The following is a 24,280-nucleotide window of genomic DNA, read 5'->3' on the forward strand; positions in this document are numbered from 1 at the left end:
TCATACAGTACCCTAAGCTCATCCATGAAAATGCCGAGCATGCATTTAATATCCATATTCAATAAACAACGGAAAACCGATGCAGCCCATGTCGCAACGTCCGTCCAGCCACGAGCCGCCGACGCAGCGATTTCGTCATATTTTAAATTTAATTTCATTATTAATTTTTATTCAAAATTTTGTCATTCCTAATTCTCGCATCGAATAGGTTTCACCTCTCTTAATTGTAATTTTATTTTAATTAATTAAAGTATTTTTTAAGTCATTTTGGTTTTTTTTCGATCCATCGGCTGCAGTAAACGTAATTGGCGCAGTCGGTAGGATACTCGCGGGCCGGTTCGCGAGCATTAGAATTTTCTCATATCGATATTCGCGTTCGCGAGTCGCCCGGGAGGCTGTCAAGTCACGCTACGAGTATCCAGAATCTACGGAGCTGCCAAGCTGAGTGGAGAATCCAAGCATCGATTCACGAAAAAGAGCCAGAGATGAAACATATGTAAGTACACTTGAATCTTTCTCGTGTTGCTTCCTTCTATCCTAAGTCATTTTATCCTCAAGATTTTTCATCACGAAAAGCCTTGTCCCCGGGAACCTGCATCCCGTCAGGCTCGCCGTTATATAGTAGATAGTTATAGAAATATAGACAGTAAATTAGATTTTAATTTAAATATTTCATATAATTCAAACATGTCATACGATCCCGACGTTATTTTTAAGGCCTTACGCCTGGTGCCAGAGTTCGATGGTAACCCGAATATATTAACTAGGTTCATAAATATATGTGATCAAATAGTTTTGCAATATGCGAGTGCCGAGCCAGGTAGTGAATTAAGTAATTTATGTCTCTTAAACGGTATACTAAATAAAATAACAGGGTCCGCCGCGTCAACTATTAATTCCAACGGCATCCCTGACACTTGGACTGGTATAAGATCAGCATTAATTAATAATTTTTCGGATCAAAGAGATGAAACGGCTTTGTACAATGACCTCTCTTTAGCTACGCAGGGTAATAAATCCCCTCAGGAATTTTATGATCAATGTCAAACCTTGTTCAGCACTATAATGACATACGTAACGTTACATGAGAGCTTACAGACGACAATTGAAGCTAAGCGGACACTTTATAAAAAGGTTACAATGCAGGCCTTCGTACGAGGTTTAAAAGAACCCCTAGGTTCACGTATCCGTTGCATGCGCCCGGAAACTATTGAAAAGGCTTTAGAATTCGTTCAAGAAGAACTAAATGTAATTTATTTACAGCAGCGTAATGATCTTCCTAAGCATAATACTCAGAATACGTCTAAAGCTACGTCACATAACATAGTATTAAATACGCCCAGCGCTATGCGACCCGTACCTAACTGGCCCGTTCCAGTAGGACCGCGTTATTACCAGCCGGAACCCCAAGGTTTTAGATTTAACTCTCCTATCGCACAGCCCCAAGCTTTTAAGTTCAATAGTCAACAAAATCGTTTCCCTAGTCGAACCCAACAAATGTTTCGCGCACCACCACCGAATTACAACCCCCAAAGTAATGTGTTTCGCTTACCACCCCGATCAAATCCACCACAAAATTTTAATGCGAAACCAATGAGTGGAGTTCAACATTATACTCCTAAGCCTATGATGTCAGGTCATGATTGGCGTAAATCTGGGAACCCACCACCAACTAATTATTTTAAAACACGCGAGGTCAATCTAAATGAATTTTATTCACCCGACTGTTCATACTATACTGACTATCCGGACTATGACTATTATACAGACCCGAATGACTACTTCAACCCCTATGATTATGCTGCCAACCCGACTTACTGTAACGATAGTTATGACAATGAAATAGTAAATGAGTTAGAATCTCAGCCAGGCCCTAGCGGTGAATCCCAACCTCAGGATTTTCAAGTAGACAAAAAATCAAAAGAGCAAGGATAGACGTTAATTTACAGACTCAACGACAGTTGCCCTATATTGAAATCTCACAGCCACCTTTAAAGTTCTTGATAGATACAGGTGCTAACCAATCGTTTATTAGCCCCGAGGCCGTACAAAATTTTTATCCTAATTATCCTTTAAATTATGACCCCTTCGAAGTTACAAACGTACATGGTATTAGTAGAAATGATTATTCCGTAACACTGCCCTGTTTTAACGAATTCAATGAAGATAATAATATAAAGTTATTCGTTTATCGTTTTCATGATTATTTCGATGGTTTAATAGGGTTAGATTTATTATCTGAGTGGCAAGCTAAAATAGATTTAAAAGATTTCAAATTAATTACACGAAATGCAACAAACTTTATTAAGGTTTACAATTCCCGTAACGTTAATTTATACGAAGATATTATCCCAGGTAGAAGTTCAAAATTAGTAAAAATACCCATTAACGCCCCGGATGGCGAAGTTTTTATTAACGAACAAGTTCTATGTAATTGCATTATTCACGAATGTCTTACAACTGTTACCGGTAGTCGCGGATTTGTAGAAATAGAAAATCCTTCACCTAACGACATCATATTTTCATTAGATCAACCCGCTTACGCTGAGATATTCAATTTTAATTGCAAACCATTAGGAAAATCAAACCGAGTAAATGAAGTATTGTCGCGATTACGTACCGATCATCTTAATGAAGAAGAAAAGGCTAACTTGTTAACACTTTGTGCTCGTTATGCAGATGTGTTTTATATAGATGGGGAGCCATTAACTTTTACTAACAAAATTAAACATCGCATACGAACGAAGGACGAAGTTCCTGTATATACTAAAAGCTATCGATATCCTTTTATTCACCGACAAGAGGTTAGAGACCAAATCTCAAAAATGTTACAACAAGGTATAATTAGACCATCAGACTCTGCATGGAGTTCACCCATATGGGTAGTCCCTAAAAAAATAGATGCATCCGGTAAACAGAAATGGCGTCTTGTAGTCGATTTTCGAAAACTTAATGAAAAAACAATAGACGACAAGTATCCTATACCGAATATTAGCGATGTCCTTGACAAGTTAGGCAAGTGTCAATATTTTACAACCCTTGATCTTGCTAGTGGATTCTATCAGGTCGAAATGGACCCTCAGGATATTTCTAAAACCGCATTTAATGTGGAACATGGCCATTTCGAGTTTCTTCGAATGCCAATGGGTTTAAAAAATTCACCATCTACATTTCAAAGAGTCATGGACAATGTCCTTAAAGGTCTTCAAAATAACATATGTCTAGTTTATTTGGACGATATAATAGTTTACAGTACATCCCTTCAGGAACATATGGAAAACCTAGAAAAAGTTTTTCAACGTCTTAAAGAATCCAACTTTAAAATACAGATGGACAAGTCCGAGTTTTTAAAACTTGAGACCGCCTATCTCGGTCATATTATTAGCGGAGAAGGTGTTAAACCTAATCCTGACAAAATCTTAGCTATTGAAAAATACCCTATACCTAGTACACCCAAGGAAATAAAACAATTCTTAGGTCTTCTTGGTTATTACAGAAAATTCATCCCTGACTTTGCCCGTATTACTAAGCCCCTCACGTTATGTTTAAAAAAAGGTAGTAAGGTAGTCCACAGTCAAGAATTTATAGAAGCTTTTAATAAGTGTAAGACTCTTTTAATTAACGACCCCATCCTTCAGTATCCAGACTTTAACAAAGAGTTCAATCTCACCACAGACGCTTCAAATGTAGCCATCGGAGCTGTATTATCTCAGGGACCCATAGGTTCTGACAAGCCTGTTTGTTACGCGTCTCGTACATTAAATGATAGCGAACTCAACTATAGTACAATAGAGAAAGAATTATTAGCAATAGTATGGGCAACGAAATACTTTAGACCTTATTTATTTGGCCGAACATTTAAAATAGTTACTGATCACAGACCATTACAGTGGATGATGAATCTAAAAGAACCTAACTCACGACTAACAAGATGGCGACTTCGACTGAGCGAATACGACTTTACGGTCATATATAAGAAAGGTAAATTTAATACCAACGCAGACGCTCTATCTCGTGTTCAAATTCACATCAGTGAAACTGACGAAATTAAATCGGTAATGGATAGTATTAGAGAGCTTGAGTCAATGATTAATAACCCATCAGAAACACCCCCATCTCAACATAGAAACTCTTCAACTGACACCGTACACACTAGTAATGAACAACCTATATTAGAAGTCCCGATCACTGACGTTCCCCTTAACAAGTTTCACAGACAAATTTACTTTACTGTAGTTAGTGATGTAAAACGACGACCGATTATAACTAAGCCATTTGAAAACCATACGCGGATAGCTATTCAGTTGTCGAAATCTAGTTTAGAAAACGATGTTATCAATTCTATTAATGAATACGTTAACCCGAAAGTTAAAACAGCTATATTGATAGATCCTCCCTTAGAAATGTATTCGATAATACCAATTTTACAAGAAAAGTTTAAAAGCTCCTCTCTTAACCTCGTATTAAGTAAAACTGAGCTCGAAAATGTTAAAGATTATCTTCAACAACAAGACATCATTCAGAATTATCATAACGGTAAAACGAACCACCGTGGTATTAACGAATGTTACCTCGCTCTGTCTAGGAAATATTATTGGCCGAAAATGAGAGAGCAGATCACTAAATACATTAATGAATGTACTATTTGTGGTCAAAGTAAATACGACAGAAATCCCATTAAACCTCAATTTAATATAGTACCCCCTGCTACCAAGCCATTTGAAATTATCCACATGGACCTCTTTACAGTTCAAAACGAAAAATATGTCACCTTCATTGATGTCTTTACTAAATACGGTCAAGCGTATCATTTACGAGATGGAACCGCTGTTAGCATCTTACAAGCATTATTACTTTTCAGTACTCACCACGGAATACCTTTCACTATAATAACCGATAACGGTACGGAATTTACTAATCAGCTTTTTTCAGAGTTTATTCGTCTCCATAAGATAATCCATCATAAAACTTTACCTCATAGCCCTAATGATAACGGTAACATTGAACGATTTCATTCGACCCTATTAGAACACATAAGAATTCTTAAGTTACAACACAAAGATGAACCAGTAGTTAGATTAATGCCATACGCTATTATAGCATACAACAGTACTATTCACAGTTTTACAAAGTGTAGACCTTTTGATTTATTGAACGGACATTTCGATCCTAGAGATCCCGTTGACATAGATTTTACCGAACATCTTTTGCAACAATACGCTCAGAATCATAAACAACTAATGAAACAGGTTTATGACATAATTAATGAGTCCTCACTGAGCAATAGAACAGCCTTAATTGAAAATAGAAATAAATCTCGCAAACCAGAAGTAGAATATGTTCCAGGACAACAAGTTTTTATTAAAAATCCCTTTGCTTCTCGTCAGAAAACTGCACCTCGCTACACACAAGACACAGTCTTAGCTGATTTACCAATTCATATATACACGTCAAAAAAGCGAGGCCCCGTAGCTAAGTCACGTCTAAAACGCGCCCCTAAAAATAACCGATTGTTGCAGGATTCTGCTACTGCTGACAATACACGTGACGCATCCTCAAACCATAAGACTTGAGAGCTTAGCCGATGGACCTGGACTTTTGCCCTACAAATTAGGACCGACCAGACTAATATCACATTACCACTCCTTTATACAGTATGTAAAATTGACTGATATTGAAGATAAGATAAATTCTGTACAGACACAACTTAACACTTTTAAGACCAGACTGAACAATGAAACTTACATTCTTTACGAGTACCAGATTAATTATCTTACAGACAAGCTAAACAAGGTACTAAGTCAAGTTAAATCTTTAGAACCCATTAGAGTTAAAAGAGGTCTTGTAGATAGTCTTGGATCATTAATAAAAAGTGTTACTGGTAATTTAGACAATCTTGATGCTCAAAAGTATAATGAGGCTATTCAAATATTGCAAAACAACCAGAATAAAATTATTTCCGAATTCAATAGTCATATTAGTCTTAGTAAAGAATGGATGTTACAACATAAAGGTATTTTAGATCAGTTAACTATAAATCAAGAAAAAATTAATAACACATTAGAATTTCTTATAGAAGTAAATACTCGTAGAGACAACAGTTTAGTCCAGTCTGCTCAGTTTGCCCAATTATTAGGAATTATAAGTAATAATGTAGAGGATTTAGTGCTAGAAATAATTAGATTAGAAAATATAATGGCTTTTATTCGTGCCTCCAGCACTCATCATTCTATGATAGATATAGGAGTATTAAAAACGATGCTAGATAAGTTAATAACTATATACAGTAAGGAGAAAATTCCTGATTTAGAATTACGGGAATATTATGACTTAATCAAACCAGGTTCATACTATCATGATAGAACAATAGTTATAGTTTACAAATTTCCTATAATATACATAGACAGGTATAACTTGTACAAACTATCCATCGTTCCAAATGAAAAACAACTAGCCCTTATTCCTCCCTTTCCTTATATAGCAACAAACGAAAAAGCATTCGTGTACATAGAGGCTGAATGCCCGAAGTATAGCAGGATATTATATCTCTGTGACCAAAAAATAAGTCATCAAATTCGTACAGAACCAGACTGCATTCAAGAGCTTATTACCAACCAAAATCTTAAGGAAACCTGCCACTTCACGAAGGTTATGTTGTCTGCTGTAGCAATAGATAAACTGGATGATCAACACTATGTTATTTCATTACCTAAGCCGGAGAAAGTACAGTTAGCCTGTGAGAGAAAAGAATTCAATATACTACAAGGAAGCTATTTGGCCACTATTCCCATGAACTGCCTGTTGCGAACTAAAGAATTCACCGTTATCAACGAAAATGATGAGATAAAAGGCCAGCCGCTGAAGCTATCAAGGATCCCATACAACCAAATTAACCAAACGACTACCTATACCCATACCGGTTCCAAGATGATTAGTCTAGATGATCTTCACAGCATCCAAGATAAATTGTTACTAGAAACCCCTATACAGATTGACAAGACACAATCAATTGTTTTATACCATACAACGATACCATTTTATATCTTAATTTTATGTGTATCAGTAGTTATCGTTGTATTAGTAAGCCGAAAATATAGATGTTGGCCCTTAAAATCAGAAAATGAAGAGAAGCAGCAAACGCCTAAGACACCAGTATATGAAGATGTGGATAAAGGCATCAAGAGACGAGATGAACTTCCAGCAACATTTTCTCTGAAGCTGACAAAATAGTTGCTGTTCTGCGGGTGGAGGTGTTAAGTACGGAACCGTACTATCTATCATACAGTACCCTAAGCTCATCCATGAAAATGCCGAGCATGCATTTAATATCCATATTCAATAAACAACGGAAAACCGATGCAGCCCATGTCGCAACGTCCGTCCAGCCACGAGCCGCCGACGCAGCGATTTCGTCATATTTTAAATTTAATTTCATTATTAATTTTTATACAAAATTTTGTCATTCCTAATTCTCGCATCGAATAGGTTTCACCTCTCTTAATTGTAATTTTATTTTAATTAATTAAAGTATTTTTTAAGTCATTTTGGTTTTTTTTCGATCCATCGGCTGCAGTAAACGTAATTTGCCAATCTGTAGGTCTAATGTAAACATTTGAGAAATAAATAAATAAAGTGTTTTTAAAAGTAAGATATTTATTCTTTTACAATTTCAATAAAAAACTATGTTTAGTATCTAACCTAAACAAAAAATACATGAAAGTAGCAATCCAACGCTTCTTTTTCAAAAGTCGGTAAAACAATACAAAATCCTATTCCCTAAAACACTAAAACATACATAAGACGCAGACCCAACATGTTATCCGGATAAAAAATAGTGTAGATGGTGGCATGATTGCCGGATATATCCTTTATCGGGTCACCCGGTGTTTACGACGACCTACGACGAACCGGGTAACCCGGGGACCCGGGCGAGTGATAAAAAAATCTTTTATTACTCGAAACAAATGAAATTTTTCAAACTATTTTTGATATATATTTTTATATAAATTGCCGATGATTTTTGAATTTAATCTCATTTTTTATGCATATTTTTATAAAAAAAAAAAAAAAACTGCGGGTTGACGGATATATACCCTCGCTATACGATATCTATAATAACAACCGGAACCGTTTAACGCGCTCTTCGAGGCGCGGTGAGCAAATCCACTAAGACGGACATGCAAGCTGAGGTTTCTACGAAAAAAAAAAAACAAGCGTGCTTTAGATCACAAGACTGAAGTAAAACTTCTGCACAATAGGCCTGCACCGCGTCTTAGATATACGAAACGTATCCGGCTATGAGAGAAAGAGAGGAAGAAAATGTGTGCTCGCACCACTCTCTTGCTTCGTTTGCCTCGTCCGATCACACTTTTCGTAACGCTCTCGTCACCAATTCACCAGCTTACTCCCCAAGTCAAGCTTGCGTAATCGCATCCAGAAACCGCCGGTGTATTTTTAGGCACCACTACACTGTGGCGTTTTACTTATTCTTCTCCGCAGCTTAGCTTCACTTTATCTATATTATTTTATTAAAACCGATACCTATAATTTTAATTTGTAAGATGACGATTGAAAATACTTATTGCCTACCTGCTTGAATGAACTATATATTGAGATTTTTTTTTGTTTACGAAGCATTGTCAATGTTTTAAACAAGAATAAATTAGACTTATATCAAGAACGTAAGTTAATAGACATTTAAAAACCTAAACTTAATATTTAATTTTTATTGTCTGTCCTATCAAAAAAAGTACATGTTGATATGTTATCTGTTATGTTAAGTTAATTAAAATCTCAACAAACGGATACATTCAAATAAAATATTATAATATTAAGTAGGTACTGATTATGTATTTGTTAACATGAGAATCATATGATAACCATAAATATCCGCGACACTAAATGCCAAAATCAAAAACTTACTTTGCTCAAGTAGGCTTCAAAAGCACTAAATGACTCGTCTTGGATCATCATTTACTCAAGCTATTCCAAACTGTAACCAAATACGCCAAATTTCATCCAGATTCGTTCAGTTGTTCTTTTGGTGATTAAATAAGAAACATCACGGCCGAATTTAGGGGAGGGCAACCAGTGCTACAGCCCCGGAACATCCACAAAAGACGGACCCCCCATAAATTTTATTTGAAAAATAATTTGGGGTCAAGGGGCCTCCACCCCTTTGTTTTCCCAAGGCCTCCAGACCTCTAAATTCAACACTTATAGTATAGATGCAATTACTAAGACTTCGTTCTCGGTCCGTCCATCTGGCTGTCACCAGACTGTATCTCAAGAACCGCGATAGCTAGACAGTTGAAATTTTTACAAATTATGTATTTCTGTTGCTGCTATAATATACGCCCACACAACTAACGCGATTTTTTTTTTGCCCTTTTTTGCTCGATATAAATAATGGCACCAAGTAGACACTTGAAATATTCACAAAATACTGAGTTGTATTTGTACTTTAATAATAAATAATAAAATAAAAACGCCATCCCATACAAAAAGCGCCATTTTTTGCCTATTTTTGCTTACCAGGATAAGAGAAACTAAAAAAAAGTCACAATATGAAATTTGTGTACCTACTGTTGTTTACCTAGTTAATGGTACAGAACCCTTCGTGCGCGAGTCTGACTCGCACTTAGCCGGTTTGGGTCCCATTCTTACCCTTTGGGCACGGAACACTAAAAATGAATAAATTGTCTTCTATTCCTATGATAAGCAATCTTACGCTTCTCTTGTAGCCTGTAGGTAACCGCTGACTTATACTTTAAATAAAATAGGTATTTCGACAAATTTTGATCAAATTTAAATGTAACTACATGATAAACACCACCCATCAGTAAAAAGCTATGAGGTAAACATAAAAATGGAGTCGAATTGAATACCTTTATTTGAGGTCGGTTAAAAATACAAATTATTATTTTTTTTTATTACTATAGATGTAAATATAAATACATATTACACCTAGGCTCAGCTGGAATCAACACAATTTTTAGTAACCAGGATCACAAATTGATTCAACAACCTAGTTAAACAAAAACATTTTGACAATTATTTATCATAAAAAATAAAAAAACAAACAGAGGGCAAAGAAACAATAAGCCCTCTATAATCCCTTATAATATAATAACGAGATTAAACATCATTTATTATTAAAAAATTCGTCAAGAGACAACCCTCTTGTCCCAGGACGGTCATGAAAATAAAATCATGGCGCTCGACCCGAGCAGATTGAATTCGAAATTGGAATCAAAAGACAATCCTTTTTTTCTTTTTTTTATTGCGACAAATGGCGAACGTGTGACGGTTCGGTTGCCAGTGTTGAATTTTGTATAACTTCGGGAATGTTCGATTGGCGTTGTGTTTTATTACCTTATTTTAATAAATGATTATTGATTATATGTAATATTATTATTGTTGTTAACGATTCGACATATACAATATTTATAAAGATTAATTAGAATTAACAATAATAACCAACCCGCCTGCCCAGCGTGGTGACTATGGGCAAAACACATGAGTTCACGCTATTTTTGGCATAAACTTGTGGAGGCCTATGTCCAGCAGTGGACTGTATAAGCTGTAATGATGAACAATAATGAATCGTGCTTTTTTTAATTGAAAATTATTTAGTTTACAGAAAAATTAAAAATTAAACAGTTACGATTATATTTCTTAACGCAATTATTATTTTGAAATTTCCGATATTTCGTTAATAGAATCATAATTGTGTTTGCTCGCAAACGAAAAAAAAAACCGACTTCAATTACATCGACGAGTAATACAACGTAGATCGACGAAAAATTAGTCAAGTAACTACGCGTTATCAAAGATTACTCAAAAAGTAGTTATCAGATCTCGATAAAATTTATATGCGACCACATGATAAACATCAGCTTTCGATTAAATTGAAAATTATCAAAATCGGTACACCCAGTAAAAAGTTGTTGCGGATTTTCGAGAGTTTTCCTCGATTTCTCTGGTATCCCATCATCAGATCCTAGTTTCTTTATTATGATACCAAACTAAAGATATCCCCTTTCTAACAAAAAAAGAATTATCAAAATCGGTACATCCAGTAGAAAGTTATGCGGTATAATACAACGTAGGTTGACGAAAAATGCGTCAAGTAAAAACGGATTATTAGATATAACTCGAAAAGTTATTGTTAGATCTCAAATAAATTTAAATGGGACCAAATGACACATACCACCTTTCGATCAAAAGAAAATTTGTCGAAATCGCTCGACCCAGTCAAAAGTTCTGAAGTAACATACCTAAAAAAAAATACAGTCGAATTGAGAACCTCCTCCTTTTTAAAGGTGTTTAAAATAGCCGTAAATTTTTTAAAACTAGTATTGAAAATAAAATCTACTCGGCCGCCACCACACGGCATAACCTTACAGAAGATCACAGCTAAATAAACTGCTCGTAAGTATGGTATATTTATAAATAGTTTTAGATTCTTTCATAAAAATACCAATAAACATTTATTTAATTTTTTTTATAAACCAGTAACTATTAAAATCACTTTACAATGAGTATAGATTTAAATATTAGCATTCCCGAATCACTACACATGTATGTGTGTTTATAAATTGTCTAAATGTGTATGTGTGCATGTCATAAATAAACAGCAATAATTTAACATCAAACGTTAATTCTAAAAGCTCCGCGAACGAATGTCACAGCTGAAAGTATCGACCAATAAAGAAGCAATTAGGAATCGTTTTTTATTAACGTACGACGCTTGAACTGGCGAACGTCGTATGTGCCTGAGAGTCGCGTTAAACTCAATAGCTTTTACAACACCCACAATTAACCTACTCAGTACTAAAAAAAGGAAACGATTAAATTAAAACAAAAAAAATAATTTAATCAAGTAGGCTTCAAAAGCACTTGAATCATCATTTTACAATTACAATTATATTAATCTCTAAAAAAATTAGTTATGTGTAATTTGAAGCTACCGCCAATTGGAATGTAGTAGAAAAGAAGAATCGGCCAGAAACTAAAGTAACTTTTATCCGCGACTTTTCGATTGTTACTATGAGTAGCATTTTTATTTTTAAGGATAACTTATTCTACAGATAATGTACTTATTTCCTATCAATAGCCTAAACACAAACGTTCATGGTTTTGTCTTTGACAATGATGAATTTCAAAAGTAGTTTCATATCACCACAAGCTTTGCTAAAATGTGCTGAAGAGCGGACCCAGCTTTGGCACTAGTGGGGGTTCACGTAGTCGTGGTCAAGTCACAAGAAGTTTTAATTTAATCTTGATAATAATAGATACAGGTAAAAAGAAGGTATTTTATTATTGTATGTAAGTACTGTAATTAAAAATATCTATATTGCGACAAAAAATATATAAAAATATTATGTTTAACCATTTTTATTAGTGGTCTACCTAGTTCCTCGAACTAGGCCAGGGGGGAGGGTGATGACCCCCATGGATCCGCCATGAATATGCCAAACAATTACAAATGACTTATAGACTTCTTATTAAGTATTTATTTTAACTGTTATCATTCGATATGCGGGGCGTTCGACTCCTATCCACGTTCCATCAAATGGAAGGCTCTGTAGGTGTTAGAGATCACGTTGCGCGTAGAAAAAGACCCTAGCCCTTTTGTAAATTTTATTTTATCTTAATATAGACCGAGTGAATAAGGCCTAGTAATACCATATATGGCTTACGAAATATTCTAGGTAGGGTATCAAGTAGGGCAAGCTTTGACTTTATCGACAGAGTTTCGTTTTCGAGGACTTCTGACTGTGACACCGTTGCCAATAAGAATTTTGTCAAATACAAAATAGTAGGAAGTTACGAGGTAAGAGACATAAAAAAGTCTAATTGAGAACCTTTTCCTTTTTTAAAGTCGGTTAAAAACCTATAATAATTACTTTAAAAAATTTGTTTTACAAAATTCGCGCTAGGCCAAAAATGTATATAGTAAATTAGTCAATTTAGTCGTCAGTGACAGCAATTAGGTGTAGTTTTTTAAAACCACAAATAGAGAGGGCGCCATAATGTGTTATCCTTGTTCTTAAGAGACAATTATAAGGATGAGCGGTTACGGGGTTTTTAATGGTGTTTTAGGGGATTATTTTTGTTGTGTTATTGACGGGATGTGCTGTAATGGGAATCTGATGTAGCACGGGTTATGATATATTACATACTAGCTGATCTTCATATTTCGTGCCGCCTTTTTTTGGGAATTAATTAATTAAAAAACGTAATATAGCCCATGATGTAAGTAAATATGGGAAGTGAAATCAGGTGAAATAGTAACGCTGATCTGCCCTGAAAGTGACTTTTTTTTATCTACACAATACACACACGGTCCTTTGTTCCTAAAGTAAGCAACTTAATGCTTGTGTTATAGGTAACAGCCGACCGGTATATAGCTACATTTTTTTTTTTCGATAAACATACTTATAAATAATACATATATAAATAAATATTTATATTACACCCAGACTCGGGGTGGGAATCGAACCCACAACCCTCGGAGCAGAAAGCAGGGTCACTACAAACTGCGCCAACGGGCTAACCAAAGCAAGGCTAGCCGTTTTATCACGCAAGAAAGACACAAATAGATAGATATTTATATATCACGGTAAGCGTTCCTGAACCCGATACCACACACCTTTTGTTTTTGGAGTTAAATCGATTTTCATATAAGGCCCTCGGTATGAAAAAAATATTGTGCGCCATCTATCGCCGGTAGATGGCGGTACGACGTTTTCTAATAACCGATAGCTGCTGATATTTCATTCGTTTATTTACCATTTGACATGGTATTAATTTTTTTTAGGCTATTAAACCTTTTTTGTGTCTATTTAGTCAGTCGATCTGAAGGAGTCAACTCCAGTCGTGCGTCAGAGCTGACACACTATTGACTTTTATACAAACCTCACAATAAATGAACGCAAAACAAAGATATGTCCAATTTGGTGTAATCGTGCGGAATTTTCGCGTTCGTACTGTTTTAGATATTCATTTTATTTACAGTTATTTAATACTTTTTGTACTCAGTACACAAATACAACATTATAAATGCAATTTGTAAATGCATATTGGTCACTAAAAACGATTTATATCAAAAGTAAAGGAATTATTTAAGATTCCTTTTTATTTATTTAGATTTGTACCTTCTGTAATTTATATGTATTTTTAAAGACTCTATCTGTATTTTTAAAGAATCTACCTGTATTCCGAATATAGATCTCACTGTTAAATTGTAGCTTGAATGTGAAACGAAAAACATATCATTAACTTTTATCTGCCGGATACCGTTATTTATCAGATATCATTATCAGCAACCGATGAACCGGATCTTTAATACAGTTCAAATAAAACCCAAATACAAACTTTAAACGATAAAATACCTATTAATTTACGCTATTTAAAAAATTACCTACTTAGGTAATCAAAATCAATAATTTCAAAAATAATTTTAAATCAAATCTTTATTCAACTTGGCTTTAAAAGCACTTTAAAATCGCCACTGTACACACACGTCACAAATTAAAATAATAATAATAATACTCTTTATTATACACAGAAAAAATCAAAATCAACAAATTACAAATAAAGATCAGTGTACCTACAAAGGCAGTCTTGTCGCTAGAAGAGCGATCTCTTCCAGACAACCTTTGGGCATACTGGACACGGCATACTGAATTATATTAATTTTAGTTAATTAATTATAGTTAAAAGTGAAGCCACCACCTAATCGGAATTGAGATTCTGCTGAGAAGAATCGACAAAAAACTCCGCAGTCACTCTTATTATTTTTAAACAAACGAATAAATAAACAAACACTAATTTATATAACACCATATCCCCAATTACACATCGAGCCCCTCAAAAACATTTATTCACAATAACCGAGTCAACACATCAGCCGCGCTAAACCACTTAGAGCCGGATAAATCCGCCCTGTGATCCGGTTAAAACCGGCCGAATCCGTATTAATAGTCTGTCAAATTGTTAGGGGGCGCACCTGCGGTACAACTCCCCCTTTTTTGAATGATTCACTTGAAAATATTGTTTTGATGCGTATTATATGAGGAGCTAATAGTTTGATAAACAGTGAATATTGTTTGAGCTTATGAGCGACTCAAGTTTTATAAGTACCAGTATTAAACTTTTTTTTATACGTGTGAAAGATAAGTTTAATGTGATTATTAATTTTAGGGTTCGTAATATTACTAAAATTCCACTGTCTATCCGAGGATTTCTTCATATTGCTTAAACTCCACTGCTTGTGATAGTAATTTATTTATTAACGGACTTTATTTAAGAAAGTAAGAAATTAAAATCATCAAAAAACTCTATACTATATTACAGTTGCAATCATTGTCTTTAAATTTTAGTCTAAAAAATCTTTATAAAAATACTAACACAAAATCAAAACTCGTTAGTCCCTTTAGAATGTGGTTGAAAATATCCTTAAAACAAAAATAACAGACAATAAAGCAATCAAAGAAAAAACGTATAAAATATGACGTATTGAACAACTTTGCCGCCAAAACAAAAAGACCATAAACATTTTTTTTTTAATTTTATTACCAGGATTGTGGTCGAAAATGTAAAGGTATGAAATAAAGTTTTAATACAATTAGCCACTACCGTAATAAAGTTCTAAAGACATTTCTCCATTTGGCGGCCATAGACAAGTTAGTTACGCTTTTAAAACAAAATATTTTGCATCTATTGTCATCTGTCCTGTTTTTTGTGATTGAAAGTCTTTGTTTAAAATGTGGTTGTTATGCAACAGAAAATACCCTTAACATAATAAACGAATTTATATTGTCTATATTGACGATTTTTAAAAAGAGTTACTTTTGAGTTTATGGCTGGTTCTCCATCCAAAATCGGGAGCCTAATGTTACGTTTTTATACGCTGTACCTATATCTTTTAAAATAGTAATTGTCGAGTTTCTTTCCGGTTCTTCTCTGCAGCATCTATATTGCGAATTAATAGCTTAACACTAACTTTAATTAATTCATTACAGCCAATTTCATTTTGAGATAATTTCATTTTTAACTGCTTCAAAAATGAAGGAAGTTCTCAATTCAACTATGTTTTTTATGTGACTCTTTTTTTAAATCGAAAGTTAAGGGTGCTTGTCATGTTTTTCTTTAAATGTAATTGAGACGTAAAAAGTATTTTTTGAGTTATCTCCTAAATGATGCGCCTTAACTTGACTATTTTTTCGTCTTCCAACGTTGTATTACCTACTTGGTCGATGTCATTGAAGGTTTTTAGGCGAGTTTTTTTTTTCGTTCGAAGCAAACACAATTATGTAAAATGACAATCAAAAGGTATTGAAAAAGTATTTGAGTAAAGTGATTTTTAATATTGATTTTTCACCCTGTAATGTCCCAATCTTGAAAAAGGACTACTCCTAATACCTTCTTCATACCTTTTATTCAGAAGAGGCCGCTCGAGCCACATATGTGACTATAGTTTCGTTTCGATTAACGACCGCGATATTTTTATTGCAAAATCAAAATAACATATAATTATGTCAAAGATTTTCATTGTAATATGAAACTTTGAATAATTACGGGTTTCTGTAAAGAACTCACTATAGACAGCGCCACGTTTCGCTAAAACCAAATATAAAAATCATCATATCAAAAATTTCGATCTAGCGGGTACATCGTTCCATAGCTTAATCGGCTAGAGCACCGAAATGGTCAGTCGGAGATGCAGGTTCGATCCCTACTGGAACGGTCGATTTTTGATAGGATATTAAAAAAATGTTTAGAATTCCTAATGTGTGGGTAACACGAAAATAAAATTGTACAAAATAACATATCTATATGGCAAAACATCGTTTGCCTTGTCAGCTAGTATTTTATATTTAGTATAACCATTATGACGCGAACTTGCGGAGGCCAATGTCCAGCAGTGGACTGAGATAGACTGAAGTGAAGTGAAGTGATTTAGTATCACTATTGCACCCGTGCGGAGCCGGGGCGGGTCGCTAGTAGATATATTGTATATATAAAGTAGGTAGGTATACAGCATGAAATCTGTAGCAACCTCTCTTCAGCTTGTTACGAGGCGAGGGTAGATTATATTTTAATGCAATAATTCTACGTGATCATACCGCGTTTACGAGACGAGCGCGGTACACAAGATACACGTGGACAGAATCCGTCTTGAGATATATTGCAAATCTATTTTCTGCAACTCGAATATAAAATAATAATATTTTGTTTAGAAATCGATAACAACCGTTCTGGTGTAGTGGTGCGTGAAGGCGCCTAAAGACTGGACGGATATTTGTATCTGGGTTTGTATGTATGTGGGTCAATCAACTATTCTTTGTAAAAACATTGTCCCTACACTTAATATATATGTAGAACTCACAAAACTAATCATTTACCAAATTTCATATCATAAACAGTTTTTTAGAATACACAGCATTGATATTAAACGGAATTTCATTATCGTGATTCAATTATTTTTAATTATTTTAACGGTAACATAGTTAACAAGATCTCGTTCCCATACAAATAATTGCTGTCTTCATGATTAGTTCAGTAATTCGTTGACGCATTAATTTCCATTTTTATCACGATCTATAATACTTTAGTTTTTGGTTAAAATAGAAATTAAAAATAATATTTAAATATCTTAAGATATATTTTTAAAGCTAACCACGTATGCGTTGTATCCCGGAGCTCGCTGAAGATTAAATTTGTCGAAATACTCCAGAGCTTCAACGTCGTACAACCCTGACAACAGCTTTACGAAATAAATGATATTAACATACTAACACATTACCTAGTTGCGAAACAAAGGGCCACGTTATATCATATATCAAAGCAATATATAGATTAATTATTATTGATAATTATAATAGGTATATATAATATATATATATACACATATTTCATTACATCGACAAAAAAAAACAAACATGAAAAGCCGTATACGAAGACGTCTTTGCCTTGCCTGTGTATAGTTATAAAAAAAAAGATATGTCAACAGTAACAGAAAAACCGGTCAATGTCGGACCATGCATGTCCTTTTCTAGACTGTCTTAGGACTGCTGGCCTAAATTATCAATGTAATAAAAAACCACTCGTGGATAAGCATTAAAATGTTGGATGTTTAAAAAAAACCGTGCAGTCATAAGCCCGTGGATGTCGTATAATAGTTTAAAAAATCACTTTAGCTAGAACCACATTAATTTACATAGGATTAGATGTTCATTAAATCTGTGTATTTACTCAAATTAGAGGTACCTTCTACCTACTTACTATAAAAAGTGTATGTGTCAGTTCCGACACGCGACTGGAGTAAACGATTATATTAAAATAAAAAATAAAAATAAATATTTAAAAATTAAAAGATTCAATTAAACTAATCAAATTATAATTAATCATCACAACAAAAAACTAAAATATGTCTTTCTAGTAAACGTAAGGTTACGTGCTATACCAATGTAACCTACCTAGTTACCTACATAAACAGCTATAATTATTATACTTCCTTGCAAACGGAAAAAACGACTCAAATTACGAATACATCGACAAAGTAATACAACGTAGGTACTAGGTAGATGAAAAAAATGGTAAAGTATACTACCTATAATACGCGTTATTAAAGATTACTCAAGAAGTAGTCACGAGATCTTGATTAAATTTAAATGAGACCACTTGACAAACATCAGCTTTTGATTAAAAAAAGAATCATCGAAATCGGTGGACCCAGTCAAAATTTCCGAGGTAACATACATAGGTACTTAAAAAAAATACAATCGAATTGAGAGCCTCCTCCTTATTTGGAAGTCGGTCAAAAAAAGCGTCACTTTCAGCATTACTCTTTAGTGTCACTGCTCAGCGTTGTTTCACACAATTTCATCCCTCATTTTTGTATATCTCAAGCCCTATATCGTATTTTAAGAACAAAAATTCAAGAAAATACCTAATTGTACAGTTCATACAACTCTACAAAAGACTTCGACTAAACCCTAAAAAAATTGGCCTTATATTAAATTCACGCCTTTTTTAGAATTAAATTAAAGTACAAACTTACGCGCCCCACCGTACCGTTACCATGAAATAATATTCAATTATTAAAACAATAATCCTCCCTCTGGCCTCCCGGGAGCAGCGCCATCTATACGACGCTTAGTGCACTTAACTGGTGTGAAAAATTTACACTAATTTTGTAACAATTCATACAGTTTAGACGAATAATATCTTCTTCATCTCACTACCTACAATGCAATATAACATAATTTAGTTTTTAACACTGTATAATGTTTCTTTATAACAGCTTTTCCTTGATTGAGGTAGGGCACAGCAGGAAATTTCCTGCTCAAAATATAGGGCAGCCCAACTGGGGTAGTACCTCGACCTTACAGAAGATCACAGCTAAATAATACTACTTTGAAGCAGTATTGTGTTCCTGTGGCGAGTAAGGTGACTAGAGCTCCTTGGGAGATTGGCGGTTAAGATCGGCAATGTGCAAAGCTTCTGGTGTTACAGACGTCTATAAGCTACGATAATGGCTTACCATTAGACGGGCCGTATGCTTGTTTGAGACATACGAGGCTGTAATCTTTGTCAAAATTTTATGTGATTTTGATTTGATAAGATTTGGTTAAGTCTACGCGACATTTTCACAATATATGGAGACTTTAATGGGAATATATTCGAGAAAAATTCTTGACGTGGGTTCAATATAATTATTGGCTAAATGATATAATAATAATAGTATAATTTACTTGTTTCTTGTTGAAAAAAAATGCCTCAAAATCGCGGAAGTGTTTACGTCCCCGTGATCCCACCCCAGGCGAGCGTTTTAGTCCGTGCGAATCGGACATACCCTTCAGCTTCCCCGGGCTGGAGGCATCCGTTGGGGATTTCCTCTGGGTCAACAATAAAAATGCCCCAAAAAGTCAGTAAACTTCAAAATTATTAACGACATACATTTTTTAACCGACGTCAAAAAGTAGGAGGTTTCTCAATTCGACCGAAAAAACATATATATGTTACGCTCAAAGATCGAAAACGCTCATTGAGCGGAAAAATAGCTCACAACGCGATGTGGTCACAGTAAAACATCCACATAACGAAATTCGTGTTATGGCTCTAATGAAAACGCGCACGACGCGTTGTGGCAATCAAAGAAAGACCAAATAGCGAAATTCGTGTCGTGGCTTACATGCTATTCGATCTCAACGCGTTGTGGCAATGAAGAAAAGCCATGACGCGTATGGAATACTATTTGATTACAACGCACACTACTTTCCGATATAGATTCTACTAGGCCTAGACTGGAAACGTTTTGGTAGATGTCCTTAAGAAATATTTTTCATTTTATAAAATCACGGCATAACGTGTTTCTCAGTATCAAATATATTAAGTATATAATTATACAAATTAAAATGAAACGATATTTATTGATTGTTTTCTAATGTTTACGCGAATTTTACTCATTTAATGAAACAACTTTTTTCGGATTTTATCGCGGTTTATTATTAACTTTTGATTCCCGACGTTTCGGATACTTTACAGCAACCATCCTCCCGTGACCATGGTCGCTGTAAAGTATCCGAAACGTCGGGAATCAAAAGTTAATAATAAACCGCGATAAAATCCGAAAAAAGTTGTTTCATTCAACGATATTTATTGAGATTACTTTATATTTAAAAAAATCAATGTATTAAGTAATAAATCACTGAACACAAAATATTCATATCATTTGTAAATTACTCATAATTCACATAAAATGATAAGGGTTTTAATTTTTTCATGACAATTAAAATTCTTTCAAGAAATAAAAATATTTAACACAAATGTTTATTGATCACCAATAAACAACATCAATGTACCTATATTAGAAATAACTATAATTGTGAAAAATAAGTATTTGATTGCTATTTACTCTTACATGAACTATTACTGTGGCATTTTGAGTTGCATTTTATATTTTTCATTTTAATTTATATAATTATATACTTAATATATTTGATACTGAGAAACACGTTATGCCGTGATTTTATAAAATGAAAAATATTTCTTAAGGACATCTACCAAAACGTTTCCAGCCTAGGCCTAGTAGGATCTATATCGGAAAGTAGTGTGCGTTGTAATCAAATAGTATTCCATACGCGTCATGGCTTTTCTTCATTGCCACAACGCGTTGAGATCGAATAGCATGTAAGCCACGACACGAATTTCGCTATTTGGTCTTTCTTTGATTGCCACAACGCGTCGTGCGCGTTTTCATTAGAGCCATAACACGAATTTCTCTATGTGGATGTTTTGCTGTGACCACATCGCGTTGTGAGCTATTTTTCCGCTCAATGAGCGTTTTCGATCTTTGAGCGTAACATATATATATTTTTAAGCGACTTCCAAAAAAGGAGGAGGTTCTCAATTCGACTGTATTTTTTTTATGTATGTTACATCAGAACTTTTGACTGGGTGGACCGATTTCGACAATTTTTTTTTTAATCGAAAGGTGGTATGTGTTAATTGGTCCCATTTAAATTTATTTGAGATCTAACAACTACTTTTCGAGTTATATCTAATAATGCGTTTTTACTTGACGCTTTTTTCGTCGACCTACGTTGTATTATACCGAATAACTTTCTACTAGATGTACTGATTTTTAAAATTCTTTTTTTGTTGGAAAGGGGATATCCCTAGTTTGGTACCATGATAAGGAAACCAGGATCTGATGATGGGATCCCAGAGAAATCGAGGGAAACTTTCGAAAATTCGCAATAACTTTTTACTGGGTGTACCGATTTTGATAATTTTTAATTTAATCGAAAGCTGATGCTTATCTTTTGGTCACATATCAATTTTATCGAGATCTGATAACTACTTTTTGAGTAATATTTGATAACGCGTAGTTAATTGACTATTTTTTCGTCGATTTTCGTTTGCGAGCAAACACAATTATTTTATGTGTGTTAACTTCGTTGTTTATGAACCGATTTTGCCAATTCTTTTTTTGTTAAAAAGGAGATATCCCAATAGTGGTACCGTGATAAGGAAACCAGGATCTGATGAAGATCTCCCAGATAAATCGTAGATCGTTGTGGCGACTAGTGCGTTTGTTAATTTTTTTCGTCTCCTTGCGTTGTGTTACTTGTTGGTGTAATTTGTTGAACGGTTTTCTACGTAAACGCAATTATTCTTCATTATACACCAAAGTATAAGCATTTAAGAAGTAAATAAAGACAATAAAAGTGTATAAAGTCGATCATATCGCTAAAGGAGTGATTTTTAACAGATATCTTTTGGCATAGGACACGATTCACGATAGAGTACCAGCGGTTCAAAGTGTGCAAATATTAAAAAGAATTAAAAATAACAATAAACAGTGAGTAAAAAAAATCATTAAACGCTTAACAATAAAAATATGTGTCACAAACATAATGCAGGTATTAATTATAGCATAATATACCTACCTTCTTACATAAACAAAATAAGTACAAATAATTGTGTTTGCTCGCAAACGAAAAAAAAAACCGGCTACAATTACGTCGACAAGTAATACAACGTAGTTCGACGAAAAAATAGTCAAGTAAAAACGCATTATTTGATATAAGTCGAAAAGTAGTTGTTAGATCTCAAATAAATTTAAATATGTCCAAATGACACACACCACCTTTCGATAAAAAAAAAAAATGTCGAAATCGGTCCACCCAGCCAAAAGTTCTGAAGTAACATACAATAAAAAAAATACAGTCGAATTGAGAACCTCCTCCTTTTTTGGAAGTCGGTTAAAAAAAAGTTAAATGTCTAACGTCTTTCTATACCTACTTAGTATAATTTAAAAAACCTCTACCAAAAAAATAGAAGTTAGAAAAAATTTGGAATCTTTCTTGCGAGAATTGGTTGATACCTACTACTGATTAGAGTAATTGATTTATTTTAGATTGAATCACAATATCGTTCATTTCAAACAACTGGTAACACAATTTTAATGTTTTTAATAATAATTACAAATAATTTAAATGTTTTTATTTCAATAAGAATTACGGTAATACATTTCATCACTTCAGCCTATCGCAGTCCCCTGCTGGACACAGGCCTCCGCAAGTTCACGCCAAACATCCCATTACATTAATAATCTATTGACTAAAATTTAAGACAATACAACACTTACCTTCAAAACGGTACTCATACGAAAACAAACAATTTTTATTGTGTCTGTAACGGCGTATCTTTTTTCAAATCAGTTTTTTTTTGTGCAAACAGAAAATAACGGCTCTTTTGTATTTTTGTAAAAAATTGGAGCAAATCACAAAATATTGACTTACAAAAGAACTGTATCTAACGGTACAATACTACTATAATATCCATAATGTTTTATAAATTACTGCCAAGTCCATTATCCCTTAATTTTTTTTTTGCGAACTTATTTGTACAGCGATGTTTTTCTTTCGTGAATATATCGTTTTATCTTTTTCTTTTTTCAAACCTTCAACTTTCATCTTATCTATATCTTATATAATCTTTTTAAAACCAAAATATATATAGATAGGCAGAAAGATAGATATTAATTAGTTTGCGAAGATTTTCTCCGATTTGGGCCTTAGACATACCTACGTCTAACAGATTTCTTACCGGTAATAATAAGACCCTCTATAGGTACTAAGGTATGTTTTCTTTTTTCATTATTCATATAAATTTTCTTCAGCAAAAAGCCTCAACACCAGTAACTTATTTTACATGTAAAATACCAATTGATTCTCTTAGAATAAATGTACTTAAAAAGCTTGCGGTATTATTTCTAAATGGTCAGAGACCAATATGTTAACTGAGGTAGCCAGTCAGCGCGTTGGTCACCCGCAGTTTTAACAAGGCGGGAAGGCAGCTTTACTAATGTTTTTGTTTCCTCACTCCAGGACTCTAACAACAACAAAAAAGACTAAATAGGCAAAGACGACAAATATAAAGATTCTTTCAATGTTACTGTTTTCATCGTGTCGCCGACATCACCGACATTCCTGAGAGTAGATAGAGAGAGAGAATATTTTTTGTATGCAAGCAAATACTATTCTATTGTATTTTGTGGAATTTCTACCAAAATAGTGTAATATCACTGCGTGCTATAAAATATATACACTTCTCGCCGCGTGCCTGTACCTATGTTTTGGGTGGCGATAAATTCAAGTGTTGTGTACTTATGTACGGACGTAAAAAGTTATACTTCATTGGCTAGCTAACTTCAGGGTATCGGTGTTCTGTGACGGTGACGCGTATCGTACCTAAAAAT

The sequence above is a fragment of the Melitaea cinxia genome, chromosome 29 (genome assembly GCF_905220565.1).
Source record: "Melitaea cinxia chromosome 29, ilMelCinx1.1, whole genome shotgun sequence".
In the NCBI taxonomy this organism is placed as follows: domain Eukaryota; kingdom Metazoa; phylum Arthropoda; class Insecta; order Lepidoptera; family Nymphalidae; genus Melitaea; species Melitaea cinxia.